The sequence below is a fragment of the Chionomys nivalis genome, chromosome 10 (genome assembly GCF_950005125.1).
Source record: "Chionomys nivalis chromosome 10, mChiNiv1.1, whole genome shotgun sequence".
Taxonomy (NCBI): Eukaryota; Metazoa; Chordata; class Mammalia; order Rodentia; family Cricetidae; genus Chionomys; species Chionomys nivalis.
The window spans coordinates 80,214,399-80,222,802 of NC_080095.1; the positions used below are offsets into that span (position 1 = coordinate 80,214,399).

An 8,404-nucleotide genomic window follows, 5' to 3' on the forward strand; every position below is an offset into this window, starting at 1 on the left:
TTTCAGTCTGAGGTAGAGGTAAGAGCTAGTGGCTGGCTATTTTGCTTTTCTGACATTCAGTTTGAGCCCCAATATCTGTCTCTGGGTTTTTATTAATCATGCTACATATATACATGCAGTAGGCCACTTACGAAATGAACTAAATGAATGTGTTATGAGCATTTAAGTATCACAGATACTTACATAGTTTACTTGACTTCGTTTTCCCTTTGAAAAGGAAAATAAGATAGGAAAACAAGCCAAATTACAATGCATCTTTCAGTATGGTTTGTGCCTTGATTTAGTGGGCTTCACTGCCTATTATTTTGTATTTTTAGTCTTTCCCTTGAAGTCTGAAACCATTTATAGCTCGTTATAATATCCTATACCCAGCCAATTCCTCAAAAAATATTTAGGTGAAAGAGATTTGATTATAAATAGGCAATGAAAAGTTCCATTGCTCGCCCCAGGAAAAGTGACCCTGACTGGCTACATCACTTCAGTTAAGGTATGTGAGTTGAAAATCTGATGATTTCTTGGTTTTACAACATTTGACCTGAAAATTACAACTCTTTTTCTTTCGTGTGGCATATCCTCAAACCTCCCTAGAACTGGTGTGGAAAACCAGGTATCTTGACAGGAAACCATGGTTTCCAACAACAGACCTAGAACTATAAATACTTAAATCAGCAAAATGCCTGATCAGTGGAGTCAGATCAGTCTCAACTAAGTCCAAGCTTTACTTTTTATTAAGACTCTGAACCTTAGCTTGGCCGTCTGTGAAATGAGGAGCTGGTCCAATCTCAATAGCCAATTCAGATGAACCCTGCCTTATTTCAATGGCTCAGTCATGTGCAGGGTTTTCTGCCTTTAGTTTAAGCACAACTTCCAAAACTCCTCCTATCCTTAAAGGTATGTTGTAACTCTATTAAGAAATCTTTACTATAGAACTTTGTCTAAGGAAACAGACATCCAATTGACCTTAGAATCATGAGTATGACCCCCAACACAAAAATAATAGACCGCAAAAGTAATGAATTTGATAATCAGCATGACTGGGTAAGGGCTATGGATTTATGAATTCAAACGTTGTGCTGAAACAACTTGTCCAAATTAAGAATATGGAAATATACAAGACACCAGGTCTATAGGATTTATTCTGCTTGAGCTATTCCTGCTTCTCTACCCAAGTTTGGATCTGTGTTTCTCTACTATTTACCTAAACATTTCTGTGGACTTCAACCATATCTTTCCCCCATAGCCCTGGGGAATTCGTGTGTTGTTTTACTTCTAGTCACCATTGAACAATTTTTACCCCCAATTAGATCTGTATCTGTAGGGCTTTTTTTCTCTAGACCTACCCCATAAATCTTACGACTTTATACAGTAACCCAAAGACTCCAAGTCACAGAACTGATATATCCTTCTCTTTTGTGATGCATTTCTTTAAGAAATGTTAGAAAAAGCAAGGAGTATCCTGACAATATTTAGATACCTTGAAAAATTATTTACAACTATGTGAGAGGAGAGAAAATAGATACCAACAGATAAAAAAGGAAAAAGAAAAAAGAAAAGAATAAAATTGTGACTTGCTGCCAGACAGAGACACATTCAGATCAGGAAGGAAACGTTGGGAATGGTTTTTTATGTCAAATATCCCTCGATCTGATCACACCTAATACAGAGGTCGTAGATATTAGTAAAGAAAAGCAGGTTTTTTGACTCTTCAAAACTCAGAAGCAGGACAATAAAACAGATAACAAACCCTCTTTTATTTTCCATACTTTGGCCATTGATCTCCCATTTTATCTATTCTGAGAAACTCGGTCCCAGAAGTCCTCATCAATGATGTTACTCATTCTCAATGACTCAACCATACCACAGATCTTTCAACCCTTCATTTAAGTAAAACCTACAGAAATTTTCTCCAAAAACCATGTGCCAAGATCAGTTTGTTCAATGTTGTCAGTTGCTGTCTAAATGCAAATTAACTCCTAGACCCCGTTATAGATGCTGGTCAGTCACTTTGTTTTTAGCCAAAAGAGAAAGCTTTAAAGAATGACCAGAAATCCAACTCTGAAATCTCAATAGCCTTGGGGCTCAGAGACTTAACACAAAGAAATGTCGTTCACTAAAACATGGCATTGGTGGAGAGAGTACTGCCAAAATTCTGATTAATTACAGTTGTTGAAGAAGTTGCAGAAAAATGCACCATGAGGTCTCAGCTAATAACATACAGAGTAATCTGCATGAGTCACCCTAGAGTCAATGGTGAATATAGGTCAAGTTCTCATAATTCAAAACAACATGAAGGACTACGAGAGATCACACTGCCATGAAGAATGCCAGACTGCCTCTGGATAGAGAGAGGATAATTCTTTCTGTTGTATAAAAGTGTCTCATAAAGTCTAAGTGTTAATTATGTTTTGATTTCCTTCCCCCCAAGAAAGTTAAGTTTATAGTAACCTATTAAGGAAGGCTAAAAACTATGATTAGTATTTTTCCATAAAGTAAAAAAATATCAAGTTAAAATACCAGGGATGTGAACAAAAACCATTGTTATAAAGGACCTACATGAGCAGGCAATAGTAACCCACATGGTCACTTACAACAGGTAACCTTTGCTGGATCCCTAGCAGAGGGAAGGGCACCTTTAGAAATCACTTTAGAACGATCTGCTACTCATCCTGTGGACAAGAATAATATTCCATGGATGTGGAGATACGGGACTCACGATAATGCTTAGAGAAGCAACAGACCCACAAGTAGTAGCTTGTTGTGTCCGCGGGTTCCTGTGTGAGGCAAAGGCTGGACGTGAAATTAGATGCCTTGGAGGCATTACCCACTCAAAGTCTCACTTTCTAGAACTTGGCCACCAACCTTGATCTCCTGCCATCTTCCAATCAGCAGCTTCACTTAAATGCTGCGTTTCCCATAGAGACAATCTGTAGTCATAGTTTACAGACAATTTCCTTGAAATATAGCTTTCCTGTTTCTCAATGTAGATTTTACGGGAATTTTGTTAGCCTGAAGGATGCTGTCTCTTTGTGTGTTCTGAGTAAACTCACATTGTCAAACCTGCCTGTGTTACAGCTAAGACTGTATTCTAACCCTGCTAAAACCAACTATTGTTGGTGTGTCCAGATAAAACCTCTCATTAAAAATAAATGAATAATGATTTTAAGTGAAAAATTTTAATCAAGCTGTGCTGTGAGCTTGGCGTTTTCCTGACATGTTGCTTCTAACCAACACGTGAAATCATGACAACCGTGTGTTTAATTCCCAGTGAGAAGTTCCCACTCTCCCTCCTCTCTGAAGAACAGAGACGGGGGTGAGAAGGTTGGGGAAAGTAAACATAAAACTAATGATGTATGAAAATGCCATAAGGATGCATCTGAATTTGTATGCTAACTGAAAAAAATCAACTTTGAAATCAACATATATATTACTGTGGTGCTGTCCGTGACTATTGCTTATTGCTGGAATGACATCTACTTAATATGAAGTTCATGTTGGGGATATTTCCCCAAGTCTCACTTCTGTCAACAACCAACAGCATGAAGAGTGACACATGGGGGGGGTCCTAAAATGGGGGGCAGAACAGAAGAGACGTGCTCCAACAGCACAGCGCAAAGCTCACAGCTAAAGAAAGCTGGCTTTCCATGAAGCTTTACTCTAATTGGTGGAAAGCCACGCACCTGTCTGGCTAATCGCCAGCCACTCTGAAGCCACTGTCATCGGCCTTCTGCACACCCTGCACACCCCATCTTCCTCCCATTCTGCTACTAGCCACCATCTGTGATTTTTTTCAGCATTTATTCACAGACGTGGAGCTATAGTTTGAACCATGGTAAAGTGCTTTAGGACTGGCGAAATATCATACGCAAGCCAAATTTCATTGAGTCCCACTCTTCAGTATTGAAATAAAGCCTCTAGATTATAATACTGTGCTGATGCACATATCAAAAATAGAAAATGCTTTGACAGATTAACCTGCTGTGTATCCCTGTGAAAGAGTGCTTGAGTATGCATTGCTTAGCTCATAAGAACCTTGAGCTAGTGGGGAACCCCAGCTTGTTGCTTTTATCCAGCAGCAGGATAGGGTGAGTTACAGTATATTCCTGTCCTAGGGGCAGGGGAAACTTTGCTAGACAGTTGCAGTTTTCAATAAATTTAGTGAATGTTTATTATTTTTCAGGGTAAGCCATTTTACGTTAAGGACTGTTGGTACCGTGGCTTGATTAAAGGAGAAGGAAATAGTAGCTTCCAAATCCTATTGTATACCAAAAAAAAAAAAAAAAAAAAAACCAACAAAAGAAGACATATCAATAAAAATATAGATCCTCAGCTTACTGTTTTGTAACCGTAAGGTTCAAAGCATTTTATGAGTGCCACCCACTTTTAAAAGTAATAATGGTTTGATTATGAAGCCTGGCTCTGCCCAAGAGTTGAACATTTAGATCAAAGAAAGGGGTGTGTTGGCTCTCCTTACTTTCCCATAACTCATGAATATTAAAATTTTCTAAAAATACACTGTCCTTGGAAATGTGAATTCTTTTGCAAATCTACTGTTACATACACTGTTATTTCTTATTTTCTATTAATGAAAGGACTATGAAAATCAGGTAGCTTTTCTAATATTTTAGAAAAAAATTATTTGCAGGCTTTTCAGCCTGCTACCCATGTATAACATCAGGAGACAGAATTCTGTTTACCTCCTGAATCAAGGACGGGACATTCTCTTTAATAGAATCCAGTCTTTACTCCTTTTGTCTTTGGCTCTTTGTAAATGATGTTCTCATTTGAATCTTTTATATTCATTTGGAGTTTACAGGTTGCAAGCTTTGCTTCTGGTGCGAAGAAGAGCCGTAGTCTCTCAAAAAGCAAAATTAGCTATCATCTGAAACTCGTGTCACCTAAAAAAGGACCTGGAGCCTCCTCTGTAACTGCTGCACTGTTTTCCTGGCAGGCTGACAACTTCATCAGAGAAGCCAGCCAAGGAGTCTTTAAAAGGAAGCTGTGCACACAGGGAGCAAACGCATTAAAAAGTTGCTGACGGGCATAAAATGCTTTGATGTGAAGATGGAAAACTCCAAAGCAGGAAGGATTTGGGGCATTTTGAGTCTGATTGACTCTGTGGTTTCTCAGCAGCTGTTCCACGAGGCTAAAATAAATGCAGAAATGGTATTTTGAGGCCACAGCTGCAGAGGGGACTGTGATGAAGTTCAATGAAAATCTAGCTGAATCGTGAAGAATTTGATCTTTAAAACCCAAGGAACAGGGAAACATTGTTGCTTGATTTTTCATTTTATCTAAGAAGTAAAAAAGAAACCTCACATTTTACTCTCAAAATGCACACGGACCATGGCTCTTAGTCCAGTGGCGGGTTCTATGCCTTTCTCCAAAAACCATTCTATTACTTTAATTAGAATTTGTATGCTGGGAAAGAGGCAGTCTAGTGAGTCATGTGAAGTTCATGGTGAGGCTGAGATAAGCACATGCTATTTTACAAATGGGTTTCTGACCATGATCAGTCTGTCACAAATCAATGCCATACAAAACAAGCTTCAAGGAATAACGGTTTGATGCCACTGTAGTGATCACTTCAATCACCACGTGCATAAGACATAAGTTAAGTTCTACCAAGAGTAATGGATAAATAGACTGCGGCTCAAGGGAATTAGATCTATAGCAGGAGCTAAACATGTAGACAGGGTCTCACTATACCGTCCTAGCTAGCCTGGAACTCCCAGGGTTCAACCTGCTTCTGCCTCCCCAGTTCTGTGATTAAAGGTTTCTGCCACCACACCTAGCAAAATCATATAGATAACCCTCTGGAAAAAGGGTAGGGATTAGAGCGAAAGACCCTAATATACAGAAAACGAATTATAGCCCTCTGGCTGTGCAAACTGATTAGAGTTATAATGCTGAACAAAACACGTTCCTCCATACATCATCCATCTAGCACACACACAAAACAAATATAAACGTAAATAAGATCTCAATGACTTATACACATAAAACATAACTATGACTTTTTCAGAAAAAATCAAACAATGAATCTGCATCTAGGTCTAAACAACAAGTGTTAGACTGAGCAGTAATGTAAAAAAGAATTGATATATTATACTACATCAAAATAAAAAGATTCTGACCAGATTCTGCTAAGACAATGGGAGAACAAACTAGAGCCTGGGAGGAAATATTTTCTAACCAAAAATCTAATAAATGTTTTAGCCTCTAAGTTCTGTTAAAAAAAAAAAACTCTTTAGCCTCTAAGTTGTTTTAAAAACTCCAAAAACACATGAAAATTAAAAGTTCAATTAGAATATGGGCAAAAGATGGGAAAATTTTCCCTGAAGATATACAGGTGGCAAATAAGATCTTCTGTCTCTCTACAGGATCCTCAGCATTGTCCTGAGAAAACACAAATATGAACAATGTGAACATTGCACATCTACCTGAATGTCTAAAACAGAAGCCAGTTGACTATGACAAATGCTGGAGAAGACACAGAAACTGCATCACTCAGATGTTGCCAGTGGTGGTATACAACAGCCCATCCACTGCAGAAAATATTTCGGTATTTTTTCTGAAAACCTGAACATGCCACTCCCATGAAACCAGAAATGCTAAGCTTTGCACTTACACAGAACCTTATGCACAGGCATTTATGCCAGCATCATTCGTAACAGTTGCAGATTGAAAATACCTGTGTTCCCACTAGGAGGGCATTCACACTTTGTGTAGGGACCATGCTAATCTTCTCTGTATCATCCCAATTTTAATGTATGTGCTGCCAGAATGGGCATGACATTCATATTTTGCAATCTTCATCAATAAAAACCAGCAAAGCACTGCCATGTTCAACAGCCAATAAAACTACACCCTGCCATTCTTTTCATAGAGTAGTCTTGATGCAATAATTTTCTACAGTGGGAGAATAGTCCAGATGGTATTGTTGATGTGAGAGCAGGAAAAGAGGGGTGGGGATATAGGAACTGATAAAAGGCAACGAGAAGGGATCTCTTGGAAGAAATGTCTGTGTATTGACTGTGCGGATGCCTTGATTGTGCCGATGGGTGGTAGATGCTGTCATTAAGGCAAGACAGATAAAACCCACAGCAGCTCTATCTCCCCTTACAAGCAAGTCCACATTTACATTAAGCTAAAACTTTCATTTCCAAATTCTACTTTTTCAAAACTTCTGCATCTCATCATCTATTGGGGAGGGGTAACAGCGAGAGCATGCCGTGTGTGTGTGTGTGTGTGTGTGTGTGTGTGTGTGTGTGTAGGTCAGGAGAGTGGTTTCAGTGGGAGTCAGTTCTCACTTTGCCTCATGTGAGGTCTGGGCTTTGAAAAATGTCGTGAGGCTTGAAGCAAATGTCCTTATCTGCTAAGCCATAGCTCTGACCTTCAAAAAAAAAAAAAAAAGATACAATTCCCCTGATACAAATCGTACTGGAACCAGTTCAGATCAATTTTGTTAAACCTATGAATGTTCACTGTCTCATACAAGGTGGTAGAGGCCACACAGAGACCACAAAGCCCCCCGTGTCACTTCTGTCATGGGCCTCTGACTGGTGTAAACAGAGTAGCACAATAGGACAGTGGTAGTCTCCTTCCATAATAACATGCCGGGGCCTGGAGTGACTAGGCATCTAGGCACGGAAGTATAGTAATAAAGGGTACACATATTCTCAAACAAACTTGAAGTTATTGTACCTCAGGACAGCCTACTGAACTGCACTCCATTGGGCTCACATAGTTCTTACTGGTTTTAATTAGCTATGCCCATCTAGAAAGCTTTACTTCCACTTTTTGCTCACTTAAATTGGCCTAATCTCAGTTACAGTGTGTCAGGGTAGATAAAAATATATCGTTTGATCTTTGCTTCATGACCACTAATAATAGCTTTTTTAAAAAAAAAATCAGTGTGCAGTGAAGTAGAGAGAGGATTCTAGGAAAAATAAACCGAACTCAAGGCAGATCAAATCAAGTATTATTCCCTAGCACCACACCCACCCCACCTAGTGTGCTTTCTGTAAATCACAGCAATACAACCTTATATATTTGCTGCAGAATATTGCTTTAACTATGGAAAGGTGTGCTGCACATGTTTAACTGTGTACAGGTGGGTTACATTTGCTTAAGTATGCAAAGATGTGTTGCTGTTTTACCTTGCCTACCTAAGATACCTAATTGGTATAATAAAAAGTTGAATTGCCAATAGCCAGGCAGTAGATGGAGAAGAGTGGTTTATGGGAAGAAAGAATGAGTAGGTGGAGGACTCTAGGACCCAGAAAAGAGAGAGGAAGGGAGAAAGAGAGGAGCTAGATGACCAGGCAGCCACCAGCCAACCAGACACAGAATAGGACACAGAATGAAAGAAAGGCGAAAACCCCAAGGCAAAACACAGATGAAG

The 8,404-nt window shown here is 39.1% G+C and overlaps 1 non-coding gene across 1 annotated transcript; it reads right to left on the bottom strand.

The window, feature by feature from the left end:
• Positions 1–6,683: 6,683 nt before the first annotated feature.
• LOC130883276 (U6 spliceosomal RNA) lies at positions 6,684–6,791 on the bottom strand. The gene has a single exon (XR_009057960.1). It is a non-coding gene; the product is annotated as a U6 spliceosomal RNA (small nuclear RNA).
• Between the last annotated feature and the right edge of the window lie 1,613 nt (positions 6,792–8,404).